Source organism: Schistocerca piceifrons, chromosome X (assembly GCF_021461385.2).
Source record: "Schistocerca piceifrons isolate TAMUIC-IGC-003096 chromosome X, iqSchPice1.1, whole genome shotgun sequence".
NCBI lineage: Eukaryota > Metazoa > Arthropoda > Insecta > Orthoptera > Acrididae > Schistocerca > Schistocerca piceifrons.
This window is the reverse complement of record NC_060149.1, coordinates 757,955,864-757,973,813: the sequence shown is the minus strand read 5'-3', so window position 1 is coordinate 757,973,813 and position 17,950 is coordinate 757,955,864. Positions and strand designations below refer to the sequence as shown.

Sequence of the window (17,950 nt, the reverse complement as noted above, 5' to 3'; positions counted from 1 at the left end):
TATAACTCTAACCATTTTTGATAAATTCAGGTTTGAAGACACAATGGTGTGTACTGGTCATTAGTAAAGAACCAATTTCTGTATTTTCACACACTTGCTACTCACTAATGAGGTGACCTACAGACCTCAAGTTTTTTAGGCATCTACTATGCCAGTCAGTAAGTTGATATATTGCATAAAAAGTAGGATACATCTTCAGTTTTTTATTAAAAATGTTGAGAAACACACTTTTCCATGATGTGCTTTACATTTGTGATTTCTTAAAATCATAACATTCCAGAGGGGAACAGTACAGACTTCATCTTATGCACTGTAACTCTTTAGTGCTAGTATCAAGTATAAATGGCAATTGAAACTGGTAGTTCTTACCTTCACTTAAAGATGACTCCATCACAAAAAAGTCAAATTTGACGAATTTCAAAGTCCTGTGGGGTACACAGACAACTGTATCACAACTTTATTTTTTGCTGAAATTTTTACATATCGGGTAACAACGTTAGGTGCAAAGAAGAAAATGAAAATGCCACTTACACATGCCATCCACATTCAACACTACAGGGCACTGATAAATAAAAACGTGTATTCTTTGTTTTTTTTCCCAAATATATGTGTGGTTCACCTGTGGATAAGAACTGTAAACACTTCAGAGCTGAAAACAGTTATCAGTCTTTTTCTCAGTACATATGTTGCACAACATGGCACTGATCGAAATAGTAGGTAGTGATTCAGCTACCGTAAAAAACAGGTTGATCCAAAATGTGTGTAAAATGTAACAGAAATGTAAGAAATGGTATCTTGGGTGATTTGTGGGATCACTGGAATCACTTCACTTGTGCAAACATTACCACAAATGACCAACCTGAAGAAAGCACAGAGTGGATTTGTCCTAGGTAACATTGTAAAACTTATCTGATGAAGATAAAAATTCTTTGTTATGAATTATTGCTGAGCTACAAGAGTACTTAAAAATACTGAGTGATGAAAACCAAAGACTCCAGCATACCTTGGAAGAGAGTAATCATCAAGTATGTCTCAATATATCTAAACCAGAAGGATTGCCAGAAAGCAAGGGTAGGACTTTAATAACTCACAATAACAGGTCCAGCAGAGCATGCGAAACTATGAAATCAAAGAGGAGTCCTTACAAACCCATCAACATGAGAAGGATTTTGTTCTATCAATTAACAACAAACACAATTCATTCCAAAACATGGATGATATTGAAATCGCATCAGCACGCTCATCTGATAGGGCAATGCAAGACACTCAAAACTTAGTAAGTAGCAAACTAGTATATAAGAAGAAATGTAAAATCAAGATTAACACAGACAGTTATGCGCGAGGATTATCAGTTATGTTAATGGAAAGTGGACCTTCTGTGCCGGAAGAGTTTAAAATAGAAGGAATCGTTAAATTAGGGGCTGGTTTGCAAGATGTTTCAACATCTATTAAGAAAGACAGCACAGCCCCCTAGTACAAAGAATTTGTAGTAGTAATGGCTGGAGCGAACATCATCAGCGGAAATGAGAGGAAGACAGCTACATTGACACTGAAGAAGACACTAAGTGTTAACCCACACCAATATGATTATCATCGATGTGCTTCATCAACATGATTTGCCTCAGTAGTCATGTGTGACTAAGGAAGTGGAGCAAACCAAGAAGAAGTACAAAGCTATCTGTAAACACTTTAGGAATGTTTCCTTACCTAACACTAGTAGTTACCGCAGAGTTTGGCATACCAAGCATGGCCAACATCTCAACAAACTAGGTAAATGTGTTTTAAGTGATGCAAGTCTAAGAATATTATTGGATAAACTTAGGTAGGAAGACAGATCAATACTCTGGGTTATGTTTCAACTGAGATGATAAAAAACTTACAGGATTAGACCAGGTTGGATGTTCCAGTGCCACATGAACACAACCTGATCAACTTTTACATAGTAACATTGGCCTACGTCAATTAAGTATATATGAAAAAAGTAATGCCAAAAGTAGAGTTTAGGACAGGCTACCTCAATGTTCAAGGTATGGCAGATACAAATCTAATAGTTAATGATTTTTCAAATGAAAACATGTTGGACATTTTATATTTAAGTGAACATTGGTGTAAAAAGGAAGGGCTTAGGTACAAAGTACTGAATGATTACACATTACCTAGTTGGTATAATAGAGGACTCGTCTTCATCACTTGCATGGGGGAAGGGGGGGGGGGGGGGGGAGGAGGAGGTAGCAATACACATAAAAACATCTCTTGGGCCAAACTGTGGAAGGTCATATCTCAACACCCTTTGTGTTGAAATGCATTAATGCAATTGGAAATATCACATCTAGTAACAGAGTCTTGAGCTAGATGTAGGAGTAGTGTACAGGCCACTGATGACCTCTTAATGTACATCTGTACTATACCAAAATGGGAAACAGACAAATTCTCATCAGTGGGGATGTCAGTTCAAGTTTTGACATACTGCAGCACAAAAAAACTGTGACTGAGCTCAAACATGTGCTTCAACAATTTAACCTTTTGTATGTTAACTGTAAATCTACAAGAGGCTCTACCTGTCTTGGCAATATATTTACAAATATTAAGAAAACTTTTATGTCCTCTAATGTAATTAGTGTCTCTTTCTCAATCATGATGCAGTATTTATTAGATGTAGTATTGTAACTTCCAACACCTCCAAACCAAAATCTAAAACTGTGACTACTAGAGCAATTAGTAAAGAGAAGATTGATAGGTTTAGACATGCCCTCACTTGTTAAAACTGGGACTCCCTTTTCAGTAGGCTTCAACGTTGTTCCTCTGATACTGTTTTCACTGAGTTTTTCTCTGCATTTTTAAATATGTTTGAAAGCAACATTACTCTGGAAAAATTACAGGAATATTAGTAGCAGCTTAAAAAAAAAAAAAGGATTGGTGTACTCCAGAGTTAGGGCAATTGAAAAATACTGTCATAATGTATTCTGGTGCAAATATAAAAATTATCCTCAACTGCATAAAGTATTGTATGCTAAAGGTATATATAGGTATAAAGGTATATGCAAGTATAAATAAAATAGAAAGAAACATTCCACATGGGAAAAATATATTAAAAACAAAGATTCCATGACTTACCAAGCGGGAAAACGCTGGTAAATAGGCACAATAAAAAACACACACACAAAATTTCGAGCTTTTGCAACCCACGGTTGCTTCGTCAGGAAAGAGGGAAGGAGAGGGAATGATGAAAGGATGTGTGTTTTAAGGGAGAGAGTAAGGAGTCAGTCCAATCCCGGGAGCGGAAAGACTTACCTTAGCGGGAAAAAAAGGACAGGTATACACTCGCGCGCGCGCGCGCAAACACACACACATATACATCCGCACATATACAGACACAAGCAGACATATTTAAAGGCTGACTGACATCTCTGCCCATACTCTTCGCCTTTAAATATGTCTGCTCGTGTCTGTAATATGTGTGGATGGATATGTGTGTGTGTGTGTGTGTGTGTGTGTGTGTGTGTGTGTGTGTGTGTGTGTGTGTGTGTGTGTGCGCGCGCGCAGCGCGCGCGCGCGCGCGCGCACGCAAGCGAGTGTATACCTGTCCTTTTTCCCCCTAAGGTAAGTCTTTCCGCTCACGGGATTGGAATGACTCCTTACCCTCTCCCTTAAAATCCATATCCTTTCATCTTTCCCTCTCCTTCCCTCTTTCCTGACGAAGCAACCGTGGGTTGAGAAAGCTCGAAATTTTGTGTGTGTGTTTGTGTGTGTTTTTTTATTGTGCCTATATACAAGTATAGATAGGTAATCGATGAAGCAAATGAACTACATAATATAGCAAACTGAAAAGTCAACATAAAAAGCCAGGAGTGTAATCAACTCTATTGTACACACCAAACAAAATGATATTACCATAACCCAAGAAGAATTTAATAAATTTTGCATCCAATCTACAGAAAATATTAGTAGTACCACAAATAAACCTCCATGAAAATGCACTTAGTATAATGGATAACTGGTTCGAAAAGCATCCCCTGGGCATGTTTACTTACACGGAAGAATGTCCAAAAACCATTCCGAAAATAGTGAAAAATTTCAAAAGCTAAGCTAGTGTTGACACCTATAAACTGTCTTGCAATTTGTTGAAAGACGTTATTGACTGTATAATTTATCCCCTAACTTACTGTGAAAATATATGTCCAGGTGATAGTAAGTTTCTTGATCTACTAGAAATTTCTGGAGTTGTGCCTATATATAAAAAAGGCAAAAAGAACAGTCCCGCTAGTTGTAGGCCTATATCCATAATCCCTGTACTCTATAAAATTTTTTATGATCAAGTTAGTATTTATCAAACAATGGAAACTGCAGGTAGGAAAAAAAAAACCACACACACACACACACACACACACACACACACACACACACACATCACCAACTCCAGCATTCTGGCTCGAGATGTTGGAGTTGGCGGTCACGTGTGCTTGCTTGTGTGTGTGAACGATGTTTGTGTGTCTCTCTTACTGATGAAGGCTGTCTTTTAACTGTGCCTGTCTGCAACTTAATGTATCTTCCTTATGGTAAGCAGCAATCTGTCCTTTCTTCCAAGTTAGTGTTTACTTGGATAAATTGGATACAATTAGTGACAAATAATTTGGATTTAGAAAAAGTAAATCCACAACTGATGCAATGGATTCTCTAGTAAAATTTGTCCTAGATGTGTTCGAGGCTAAGGGGTATTCCCAAGCTACATTCTGTACCTGAGCAGAGCTTTGACTGCACAGAGCATGATACTTTGTTGAATAAGTTATTCTACTATGGTTTTGATGGCAACAGCTTAAATATGTTTCAATCTCTGCTACAGAACTGCACACCAAGTTTTTTTTTTTTTTTTTTTTTTTTGGTGGTTTTAGGGCGCACAACGTCAAAGGTCATTAGCGCCCAGACTACGTTACGAATGCACCGCGAGGCACAAGTTTAAAACAGCAACTAAAAGGGAAAACACGATAAAAGACAGATTGACAGGCATAGGATTAAAAAAAAAAAAAAAAAAAAACCAGCATAATCAAATGCCCTTAGACAGGTTTGTCAAGTTGATAAAACGAAGAACGCGAGCAGCTGCTCCTGGGTCATCCGCTAAAATGGCATCTAGAGTACATGGCAGGCCAAGATCAAGACGCAGTGTATTAAAATCCGGACAGGACGTTAAAATGTGGCGGACCGTCAGCAATTGCCCACATGGGCAGAACGGCTCCGGCGCAGCCGTCAGCAGATGGCGATGGCTGAACCGGCAGTGTCCAATTCGTAACTGGGCCATAACGACCTCCTCCTGCCGAGAAGGGCGTGAGGAGGACGTCCAAGCCGCGGGAAGAGGTTTCAAGGCCCGAAGCTTTTTTTTTTTTTTTTTAGGGCGCAAAACTGCTATGGTCATTAGCGCCCGGTCCGTGACTTAGGAAACAGTAAAAACCGAAAATGGAAACCAGCAGCAGTGGGAACGAAACTCAAAAAATTGGAGAAACTAAAAGCAGAAGGAAGGCTTAAAAATCCACTACAGAAAGGGGTTGGTTGTCCCCCAAAAAAAAGCTTCAAATGACTGACGTCATTTCACTGGCACTAATAAACTCGAGAACGCGATCGGCCGAGCGCGTGTCATCTGCTAAAATTGACGATATATCAGGCGACAGCTGTAGACAGGTGCATAACAGAGTAAAATGGGGGCACTCAATTAAAAGGTGTCTTACCGTCCAAAGCTGAGAGCAGTTGGGACAGAGTGGGGAAGGATCGCCGCTTAAAAGATGTCGATGGCTAAAAAGACAGTGCCCTATCCGGAGTCTAGTTAAAATTACCTCCTCCCGACGACGCGTTCGGGAGGAAGAGGTCCAAGCACAAGGAAGAGCTTTCACGTCCCGCAATTTATTATGGGGAAGTGTCGACCAATCTGGGTGCCATAAAAGAACAACACGATGACATAAAATGCTCCGTAGATCGGCGATGGGAATCGATTGAATAGCTGGCCGAAGAAGAGAGACTGCAGCCTTGGCCGCAACATCAGCCGCCTCATTTCCACAGATACCAACGTGTCCCGGGAGCCAGAGGAACGCCACCGAGACGCCCCCAGGTGGAGCAAGCGCAGACAGTCCTGAATCCGGTGGACCAGAGAGTGCACAGGGTAAAGAGCTAGGAGACTGAGGAGAGAGCTGAGAGAATCTGAGCAGATAACATACTGTATCCGCTGATGGCGGTGGATGTAGTGGACAGCCTGGAGAACAGTGTAAAGTTCTACAGTATAAACCGAACACTGGTCAGGAAGCCGAAACTGATTTAGGGTGTTGCCAACAATATAGGCACTCCCTACACCTAACGATGTTTTCGAGCCATCAGTGTAAATAAATGTGGCTTCCTTCATTTGTGCACATAGAGCAACAAATGCCCGGCGATAAACAAGTGAAGGGGTACCATCCTTGGGAAATTGACAAAGGTCACGGAGCAGGCAGATCCGGGGACGGAGCCAAGGCGGTGCTGTACCCCAAGTTGTCAGGAAGGTTTTAGGAAAGCGGAAGGAAAGAGAATGGAGCAGTTGACGAAACGCGGACTCCCGGTGGTAGTAGGGAGGAGGGGCGGCCTGCATACCCTACATCAAAGGAGGTGTCGAAAAAATGTCATGGGCTGGATTAGCAGGCATGGAAGACAGATGGCTAGCATAACGACTCAGAAGGACTGCTCGCCGATTGGACAGTGGAGGTTCAGCAGTCTCAGCATAAAGGCTTTCCACAGGGCTGGTGTAAAAACCTCCAGACACTAAACGTAATCCTCGGTGGTGGATAGAGTCGAGACAACGAAGAATAGACGGCCGAGCAGAGGAGTAAACTATGCTTCCATAGTCCAATTTCGAGCGCACTAAGGCGCAATAGACGCGGTGAAGGACCACTCGGTCTGCTCCCCAGGACATACCATTCAGGACACGGAGGGTGTTGAGCGATCGCAGACAGCGAGCCGAAAGATAGGAAACGTGGGAGGACCAGCACAGTTTTCTGTCAAACATAAGACCCAAGAATTTAGCGACGTCCGAAAATGGAAGGTTGACATGTCTTAGATGTAAGGAGGGTGGAAGAAACTCCTTACGTCGCCAAAAATTAACACAAATGGTCTTACTGGGAGAAAAACGGAAGCCGGTTTCGGTGCTCTAAGAGTAGAGGCAATCGAGACATCCTTGAAGACGTCGTTCAAGAAGGCTGGTCCGTTCAGAGCTGTAGAAGATCGCAAAATCGTCCACAAAGAGGGAGCCCGAGACATCAGGAAGGAGACAATCAATAATTGGATTTATGGCAATAGCAAACAGTACAACACTTAGCACGGAGCCCTGGGGTACCCCCGTTTTCTTGGGAGAAAGTACGGGAGCGAGTAGTGTTCACCCGCACTCTAAATGTGCGCTCTGTCATAAATTCGCGAAGAAAAAGGGGCAGCCGACCTCGAAAGCCCCAAGAGAACAGTGTGCGGAGGATGCCTGTCCTCCAACAGGTATCGTATGCTCTCTCCAGATCAAAAAATATTGCTACTGTTTGGCGTTCCCGGAGAAAATTGTTCATGATATAAGTGGAGAGAGAAACAAGATGGTCAACTGCAGAACGATGCTTTCGGAAACCGCATTGGGCAGGTGTTAAAAGACTGCGGGACTCCAGTCACCAAGCTAAAGGGCAATTCACCATACGCTCCAAAACCTTACACACACTACTCGCGAGAGAAATGGGGCGATAGCTAGAGGGGAGATGTTTGTCCTTTCCAGGTTTCGGAACAGGAACGACGATAGCTTCCCGCCATCGTCTGGGAAAAGTACTGTCGGTCCAAATTCGATTATAAAGGCGAAGGAGGTAACGCAGACTATAGGTTGATAAATGCAGGAACATTTGGATGTGGATACCATCCGGTCCTGGGGCGGAGGTGCGAGAAGAAGAGAGTGCATGTTGGAGTTCCCGCATGGAGAAAACAGTATTATAGCTCTCGCGACTGAGAGAAGAAAGCAAGAGGTTGCACTTCCGCTGCATGTTTCTTCGGGAGAAACACTGGTGGCTAATTTGAAGAGCTCGAAATCTCAGCAAAATGTTTACCCAAGGAGTTAGAAATTGCGATGGCGTCCACTAACGTATCACACGCGACAGTGAGCCCAGAGACCGGGGAGAAACTAGGCGCGCCTGATAACCGTCGAATCAGACTCCAAACTTCCGGAGGAGGGAGTGAAGGTGTTAAATGAGCTAATAAAGAATTTCCAGCTTGCCTTCTTGCTATCGCGGATGACGCAATGGCATCGCGCACGGAACGGCTTATAGCGGATACAGTTGGCCAAAGTAGGATGGTGGCGGAAAACGCGAAGAGCACGTCGCCGCTCACGTATTACGTCACGGCATGCCTCGTTCCACCAAGGAACTGGGGGGGTGCCGGGGCAATTCGGAGGTGCGTGGTATTGAACGTTCCGCAGCTGTAAGAATAACGTCGGTAATATGTGAGACCCCATCGCCGACGCTAGGAAAGTGACGGTCATCGAATGTCGCTAGAGATGAAAAAAGTGTCCAATCGGCTTGGGCAAACTTCCAGCGTCGCGGGCGCATATAGGGCAGTTGGGGCTGCAGTCTAAGGACACATGGAAAGTGTTCACTCGAGTGTGTATCATCAAGGGCGAACCATTCGAAGCGCCGAGCTAGCGGAACAGTACCGACCGAAAGGTCCAAATGAGAGAAATTTGTCGTAGAGGCAGACAAAAATGTAGGGACCCCAGTGTTGGGGCAAACTAGATCCGCTTGGTGGAAGACGTCTAGCAATAGTGAGCCACGTGGACAAGGATGTGGAGATCCCTAAAGCGGGTGGTGGGCATTGAAGTCCCCAACCAGCAAATAGGGGGGTGGAAGCTGACCAAGAAGATGAAGGAGATCAGCTCGTGCCATTGGTGTGGATGATGGAATGTATACAGTACAAAGAGAAAAGGTATATCCAGAAAGGGAAAGACGGACAGCGACAGCTTGGAAGGAAGTGTTTAAGTGGATCAGGAGTCCTCCATGGGCCGGAGTGCCTTCAACAGAGGGGAGATCAAATCGGACGGACTGAAAAATGGGGGAGAACAAAGCGGTCATGGGGACGCAGCTTTGTTTCCTGAAGACAGAAGATGACCGGCGAGTAGGATCGTAAGAGGATCGACAATTCATCCCGATTGGCTCGAATGCTGCGGATATTCCAGTGGATAATGGACATAGGGTGAACAGAAAATGGAGGAATGTGACCAAGGTTGCCGTCAACTCAACGACTGCTCAGAGCTTGCGACCGACAGCATGGAATGGCATTCAGCCGAAGGCAGAAGATCCTGATCCATAGGTTGTTCAGGAGCAGTTCCTGCCACCAGCGATCGGCTGGTTGATCGGTCGCCAGCAGTGCGCCTCGGCGACACAGAAGACGGCCGAGGGCGATTTCCGCCAGGTGGTGCTGTAGATGAGACACGCCTTGGCGGAGAAGGAGATGAACTGGGTTTCTTATTAGCCTTCTTGGAAATATGATGTTTAGATGAAGGAGGAACCGATGGTTGTGAAGTTAGGGTACGTAAAAAATCTTCACGAGTATGCTCTTTTTTCAAAGTCTTGGTGTCTGACTTTTGGGCTCGAGATTTAGCAGAACCCGATGAAGAGTGAGCCATAGAGTGGGCAGGCGAAAGTGGTGAGGTTGAACGGGCGATCTTTGCGCTGGCCGATCTGACGACCGTGGCACTAAAGGTGAGGTCACAAGTCCGCGTGGCCACCTCCTTTGTTGGCTGCGGATAAGCAAGGACAGTGCTGTATTTTCCTGTCTGAGGCATGGTGGGCTGTCGACTGGCGAATAATTTTCGAGCAGCAAAGGTTGACAGCTTTTCCTTCACTCTGATTTTTCGTCTTTAAAAATGGGGCAATCTCGAGAGGAAGCAGCGTGGTCACCCATACAGTTGATGCAGCGAGGGGATGGACATGGACAAGCACCCTCATGGGCATCCTTGCCACACGTAACACATTTGGCCGGATTGGAACAGGACTGGCTGGTGTGATTGAACCGCTGACATTGATAGCAACGCGTAGGGTTTGGGACGTAAGGGCGAACGGAAATTATCTCATAGCCTGCTTTGATTTTGGATGGGAGTTGAACTTTGTCAAATGTCAAGAGGACAGTGCGGGTTGGAATGATATTTGTGTCAACCCTTTTCATAGCTCTATGAACAGCCGTTACACCCTGGTCAGACAGGTAGTGCTGAATTTCGTCGTCAGACAATCCATCGAGGGAGCGTGTATAAACGACTCCACGCGTGGAATTTAAAGTACGGTGCGGTTCCACGTGGGCAGGGAAGGTGTGGAGAAGTGAAGTACGCAGCAATTTTTGTGCCTGGAGGGCACTGACTGTTTCTAACAACAAGGAGCCATTCCGTAATCTGGAACAAGACTTTACAAGACCTGCAATTGCGTCGACACCTTTCTGAATAATGAAAGGGTTGACCGTGGAGAAGTCGTGACCTTCATCAGACCGAGAAACAACAAGGAACTGTGGCAACGATGGAAGAACTGTCTGTGGCTGAGACTCAGTGAACTTACGCTTGTGAGCAGACATAGTGGAAGGTGAGGAAACCATTGCAGAAGAATCCCCCATGATTACCGGCGTCTCCAATGGCGCGCTCCTCCCTTGTGGGGGCCCTCTCTGAGGGCACTCCCGCCTTAGGTGATTGTTCACACCTTCCGACAAACGGACGGAGAGACCAATCGGCACTTTCGGAAGGTATCAGCTCGGGTAATCACCCCTCCCTGGGCCTGGCTGTTACCAGGGGGTATGTACGTGTCCTACCTGTCTAACCGGGGCGGGGAATTACGCGTTACCCCGTCACCGGCTACGCAGGAAAATGCGTGGGTAGGCCTTCAGACATGCACAGGGAGGAAGAAAGAGAAAGGGAAAAACAAAGAAAGGGAAAGGAAAGAAGAGAGGTCTCAAACGCCGCAGCGGAGAAAAGGGTAAAGAGAAGAGGTAAGGAAAAGAGAAGGACAAAGGAAGGATGAAGACATACAAGCAGAGACGGCGAAGAATGCGTTACATTTACGAACGTCCGTCTCCGGACGTAGGCACAAACCATACTCCCAGAGGGGGAGAAAGGGAAGGAAAGAGCCAGAGGTGAGGGGTGGTTGGGGGAGGGGGGGGGGGGGATAGGGAAGGATGCGGAAAAGGAAGGTATGCAGCCCGGAAAGGAAGGAGGGCCATATTAGCTCGGGGTCCCGTGCTCGCTACGCACATATCCACAAAAGAGTTGTGGACCCCCTGGGGGGCCGAAGCTTGTTGTTCGTAAGTGCAGCCCAATCGGCATGCCACAGCGATAAAATGCGCCGACAAATGACCCTGCTACAATCTGATGAAGGGACACAACAAGAAGCTGTCCGAGGCTGGAGGACCGCAGCCTTGGCTGCGGCATCTGCAGCTTCGTTCCCAGGGATACCGACATGGCCAGGAACCCACATAAAGCTAACCAGAGAACCGTCGTCCACCAGCTGCTGAAGAGAGCGTTGGATCCGGTGCACGAAAGGGTGAACTGGATACGGATCACTTAGGCTCTGGATGGCGCTCAGGGAATCGGAGCAGATGACATAAGCAGAATGTCGGTGGCGGCAGATGTAAAGAACAGCCTGGTAGAGGGCAAAGAGCTCAGCTGTGAAGACCGAACAATGGCCATGGAGCCGGTATTTGAAACTTTGTGCCCCGACAATAGAAGAACACCCGACCCCGTCATTGGTCTTAGAGCCACCTGTATAAATCAAGGTCATATTAATGAACTTCGAACGAAGTTCGACAAAACGGGAGTGGTATACCGAACCGGGGGTAACCTCCTTTGGGAGCGAGATGAGGTCAAGGTGAACGCGAACCTGAGCCTCGAGCCAAGGTGGCGTGTGGCTATCGCCCACTCTAAAGGTTGCAGGGAGTGAAAAATCAAGGTGTTGAAGGAGGCGACGAAAGCGAACTCCAGGGGGTAGCAGGGCAGAGACATACAACCCGTACTGACGGTCGAGAGAGTCGTCAAAAAAGGAATGATAAGACAGGTGGTCGGGCATTGACAGTAGCCGACAGGCATACCGACAAAGCAGTATATCGCGCCGGTATGCGAGTGGCAATTCACCGGCTTTGGCATGAAGACTCTTGACAAGACTAGTACAAAACGCTCCGATTGCAAGACGTAAACCCCGATGTTGTATGGAGTTGAGGCGGCGTAAGATGGACGGCCGTGCAGAGGAGTATACGAAGCTCCCATAATCCAGCTTGGAGTGGACGATCGACCGATATAGGCGAAGTAGGACGGTTCAATCTGCTCCCCATGACATACCACTGAGAACACGGAGGACATGTAGAGAACGGGTACAACGGGCAGCCAAATATGACATGTGGAGACCAGCTAAGTTTCCTGTCAAATGTAAGACCTAAAAATTTTGTTGCCTCCACGAATGGGAGAGCAACAGGACCGAGTCGTAAGGACGGTGGGAGAAATTCTTTGTAGCACCAGAAGTTAATACAGACCGTCTTCTCGGCAGAAAAACAGAAGCCATTGGCGACACTCCAGGAGTAAAGACGGTCAAGAGAATGCTGAAGACAGCGCTCCAGGAAACATGTACGCTGCGCGCTGCAATAGATGGTAAAATCGTCCACGAAAAGGGAGCCTGATACATCAGCTGGGAGGCAATCCATTATTGGATTGATCGCTATGGCGAAGAGAGCGACGCTCAAAACTGAGCCTTGTGGCACCCCATTCTCCTGGCGAAAGGTGTCTGACAGGACAGAACCCACACGTACCCTGAACTGTCGATCCATTAAAAAGGAACGAATAATAAGTGGGAGGCGACCGCGAAGGCCCCATGTATGAATGGTGCGAAGAATGCCCGCCCTCCAACAGGTGTCGTAAGCCCTCTCCAAATCAAAGAACACAGCCGCGGTCGGGTGCTACCGCAAAGAGGTTATTCATAATGAAGGTCGACAAGGTAACCAGATGGTCAACAGCAGAGCGGCGCCTACGAAATACAAATCGTACATTGGTAAGTAGGCATCGAGATTCGAGCATCCAAACCAAACGAGAGTTAACCATTCGCTCCATCACCTTACACACACAGCTGGTAAGCGAGATGGGTCGATAACTGGAAGGCAAGTGCTTGTCCTTCCCCGGCTTAGGAATCGGTACAACAATAGACTCGCGCCAGCATGCGGGAACATGTCCCTCAATCCAGACACGATTATAAGTATGAAGAAGGAAACCTTTACCCGCAGGAGAAAGGTTCTTCAGAATCTGAATATGAAGAAAATCAGGCCCTGGAGTGGAGAACCGTGGCCGGGCAAGTGCATTTACGAGTTCCCGCATGGTGAATGGGGCATTATAACTTACACGATTCGAGGAGCGGAAGTTAGGTGGCCTAGCCTCCTCTGCCTGTTTTCGGGGGAGGAAGGCAGGGTGGTAATGAGCGGAGCTCGAAACCTCTGCGAAAAAGCGGCCAAAGGCATTGGAGACATCCTCAGGGGCCTCAAGGACGTCATTCGCGACCATCAAGCCAAAAACTGGTGAGTGGACCTTAGTGCCAGGTAGCCGGCGCAGGCTACCCCAGACAACAGAAGAAGGGGTAAAACTGTTGAAGGTGCTTGTGAAAGCAGCCCAGCTGGCTTCCTTTAATAATATGACGACACTGCACACGTAATCGTTTATAATTGATACAATTCACCAATGTAGGGTGGCGTTTAAAGGTGCATAAAGCACGTCGACAAGCACGTAAAGCGTCCCTACATGCTGTGGTCCACCAGGGGACCGGTACGCGACGTGGAGAAGAAGTAGTGTGAGGGATGGAATATTCAGCAGCAGTGAGAATGACTTCCATGAGGTGTGCGACCTGACTATCGCAGCTTGTGAAAGTTTGATCCTGAAAGGTCGCCCTGGAAGAGAAGAGCCCCCAGTCTGCTTTGGAGATGTTCCAACTAGTTTAGCACGGAGAGGGGGTATGATGCAGGAGATGGATAACACACGGGAAGTGGTCGCTCGAATATGTATCAGAAAGTGCATACCACTCACACCGGCGTGCAAGTTGGGTAGTACATATAGAGAGGTCTAAATGGGAACAGGTGTGATATGTGTCCTAAAGAAAAGTAGGGGCGCCAGTATTGAGGCAGACAAGATTGAGCTGGTTGAAAAGGTCTGCTAACAGAGAGACCCTCGGGCAGGATGCTGGAGAGCCCCAAAGGGGATGGTGGGCATTGAAGTCTCCAGTTAACAAAAATGGTGCAGATAACTGAGCAATAATTTGCATCATGTCTGCCCTGGTAACGGCAGACGACGATGGAGTGTAAACGGTACAAATGGAAAATGTAAAAGTGAGGAGAGTAATTCGGATGGCAACTGCCTGCAAGCCGGTGTGCAATGTGATGGGATCGTAGTAAATATCATCCCAGACCAGCAACATAACCCCTCCATGAGCCGGAATACCTACCACAGGGTGTCGGTCAAAACGCACAGAGGTGTAGTGTGCCAAGGCAATTTGATCGCATGGATGTAGCTTCGTTTCCTGGAGGGCTACGACGAGCAGACAGTGCAAGCGGAGCAGCAACTTCAAGTCCTCTTGGTTTGAGCGAATGCTGCGAATATTCCAATGAATAAGTGCCATCGTGAGAAGAAAAGGAAGATGAAAGAAGGGGTCACCTCGAAGGCCGCTGAGGGCCTGGCTTCGAGCGAGCTCTGCCGCCGCTATCAGTAGGCGGACAGTCATCGTCCATTGGTTCTATAGGTTCATCGGCCATCTTGTTAAGATGGCCGGGAGGGGGAGCTTTCTCTGCAGGTGAACAGCCAGATGTTCGGCTACCAGCGGTGCGGCCAAGCAAAAGGGATGACGGCCTGGGGCGGCATCGGCTGGGTGGCGCAGGATAAGAAATGTGCCGTGGCGGAGAAGGAGAACTGTGCTTCCTATGAGCCTTCTTGGAAGGTCGTTTAGTTGAAGTACTGGTCGATGGCTTGGAGTTCGAGGTACGTAGGAAGTCTGCACGGGACGGTTCCTTCTTGAAGGCCCATGCATCTGACTTCTGGGTCTTCGTCTTGGCAGAAGCTGATGAAGGTGCTTGTGTCTGAGGGGTGACGGGAGGAAGAGGAGACATCCACCGCGCGATCTTAGCACTGGCCGAACGGACGACCGTGGTGCTGAAGGTCAGATCGCATGCCTGTGTCGCCACCTCCCTGGTAGTCTGAGGACAGGCAAGGACAGTACTGTATCTCCCCGCTGGCAGCAGCGTGGGCTTCCTACTAGCAAATAGCTTGTGAGCAGCCGAGGTGGACACTTTATCTTTGACCCGAATTTCTTGGATACAGCGTTCTTCCTTGTAGATGGGACAGTTGCGGGAGGACACTGCATGGTCACCATGACAGTTCACACAACGAGGAGACGGAGGTGGACAGTCACCCTCATGGACATCCCTGCCACAAGTGACACATTTAGCCGCATTGGAACAAGACTGGCGAGTGTGATTAAAATGCTGACACTGGTAGCAGCGCGTAGGTGTCAGGACATAGGGGCGAACAGAAATAACCTCGTAGCCCGCTTTGATGTGCGACAGCAGCTGAACACTATCAAAGGTCAAGAAAAGTGTCCGGGTCGGTACAAGGTCATTGTTGACCTTTTTCATGACCCTACGGACAGCCGTCACACCCTGCTCAGCGAGGAAAGACTGAATCTCCTCGTCAGTCAATCCGTCGAGTGATCTAGTATATACAACACCATGAGACGAATTCAAAGTGCGGTGAGCCTCCACCCGGACAGGGAACGTGTACGGGAGTGTGGCCCGAAGCAGTTTTTGTGCCTGAAAGGCGCTCTCAGTTTCCAGTAACAAGGTACCATTACGCAACCTGGTACAACACTTGACCGATCCGGCTATGGAATCTACGCCCTTCTGCATAACGAAAGGGTTGACAGAGGAAAAATCCTTTCCATCCTCAAATCGAGAAACTACCACGAATTGTGGGGCAGGCGGTAGTACTTTTGTCACTGGTGGCTGGTCAAGTTTCCGTTTGTGGGCAGAAGTCGAGAGAGAAGAAGAAGAAAAATCCATTGCAGAGGAATCCCCCATGATTGCCAGCGTCTCCGATGGCACGCTCCTTCCTTGTGGGGACCCTCTCAGAGGGCACTCCCGCCTTAAGTGAATATTTACACCTCAGGTCACACCTCCCGAGAAACAGACGGAGGGACCAATCGGCATGGTCAGAAGGTATCAGCTCAGGCAATCACCCCTCCCTGGGCCTGACCTTTACCAGGGGGTACGTGCGTGCCTTACTTGTCTACCCAGGGCGGGGAATTACGCGTTACCCCGTCACCAGCTACGCGTGCGAACGCGTGGGTTGGCCTTCAGGCGCGCACAGGGAGGAAGGAAGAAGAGGAAAAAGAAGAGAGAGAGGGAGAGAGAGGACAGACTGTCTCAAACCCTGAGACGGAGACCGAAGAAGGCACGGAGAAGAAGGCAAGGAGAAGGAGGCAAGGAGAAGGAGGCAAGGAGAAGGAGGCAAGGAGAAGGAGGCAAGGAGAAGGAGGCAAGGAGAAGGAGGCAAGGAGAAGGAGGCAAGGAGAAGGAGGCAAGGAGAAGAAGGCAAGGAGAAGAAGGCAAGGGAAAGAGTAAGGAAGACAGTGAGATGGAGAAGAACAAAGAAAGGAACCAACAATGGAAGGAAGAAACGAGAAGAAGTGAAAAACCAAAATGACCACAAATATAGGTCGTGGAACCATCCGTCTCAGGACACAGGCGCTAACTACCCCCTTGAAGGGGAGGGACTCCTTTTAGTCGCCTCTTACGACAGGCAGGAATACCTCGGGCCTATTCTAACCCCCGGACCCGCAGGGGGGCACACACCAAGTTGTGTGCATTGATAGCGAGAAGTCAAATTTGGTTTATGTTAGGCCTGGAGTGCTACAAGGATCGGTGTTCAGACCTTTATTGTTTTTATTACTAATCCGTGTTTATTTATAAATTCTCACATGACAACATCAGCAACATTGACTGGATATGCCAGTTGCTATTATAGCCGACCAACAGGCTACAACAGGGAAGCTGACAAGCTCGCACACTAACGCACAAAGAAACCGCCAACACCACCCTACACTGTTAATCCAATATACAACCTATCAAGACACTAAATGATGATGAACCTAACTGTTACTGGTATGCTGACACTGACCGAGAAGCTGCAGCCGCCGAGAAACACCACTGCACAACATCAAAGGCATCTGCCTGCAAGATACCCACTAGAATCAAAATCTAGCCTTGCGTGACCTGTTGCAGACAGCAAGAAAACTGCTACTGCTCGTAAAATCTGACCCAACTATCACACAGGTTTCTTTCCCTTGGCTCTTGCCTTGGCACTTTTTTCCCTTTTGCCCTTCAAATCGCTGCCTTTCGATCAACTTTCGACTCAATCTATCTCCAGATGAGCGGATATGATTGGTTAATCATAACCAGACATATGCAAACATCGCAGTACCTACAAGGCCAACACAAAACATCTTTGCATATTGGTTAGTTTTCACTGAGTGAGGACTCGCAGGATGTGGGTACTGCGATGTTTTCTTACTAAATGAAAGTAAAACACACGTACTTAATTTTAGCCTCTAAGAGATTCCTAACCATCATGAATTAAAAACTACTAAACTTTTAGGTGTTCTTACTGACAATAAATTGGCCTGGAAACCACATATTAAAAATATATTTTCTAGACTTTTCAAGAGTTATTTATTTAACTACAAATTTATATCTAAAAACACAGATGATGTGACTTACCGAACGAAAGTGCTGGCAGGTCGATAGACACACAAACAAACACAAACATACACATGAAATTCAAGCTTTCGCAACAAACTGTTGCCTCATCAGGAAAGAGGGAAGGAGAGGGAAAGACGAAAGGATGTGGCTTTTAAGGGAGAGGGTAAGGAGT

At 47.0% G+C, this 17,950-nt stretch overlaps 1 protein-coding gene across 1 annotated transcript in view; it reads right to left on the bottom strand.

Annotated features, from left to right (window-relative positions):
- The window catches only part of LOC124722695 (heat shock 70 kDa protein 14-B-like), a 100,946-nt gene that overhangs the window by 73,924 nt on the left and 9,072 nt on the right, over positions 1 to 17,950 (bottom strand). The gene's annotated exons all lie outside the window — the stretch shown is intronic.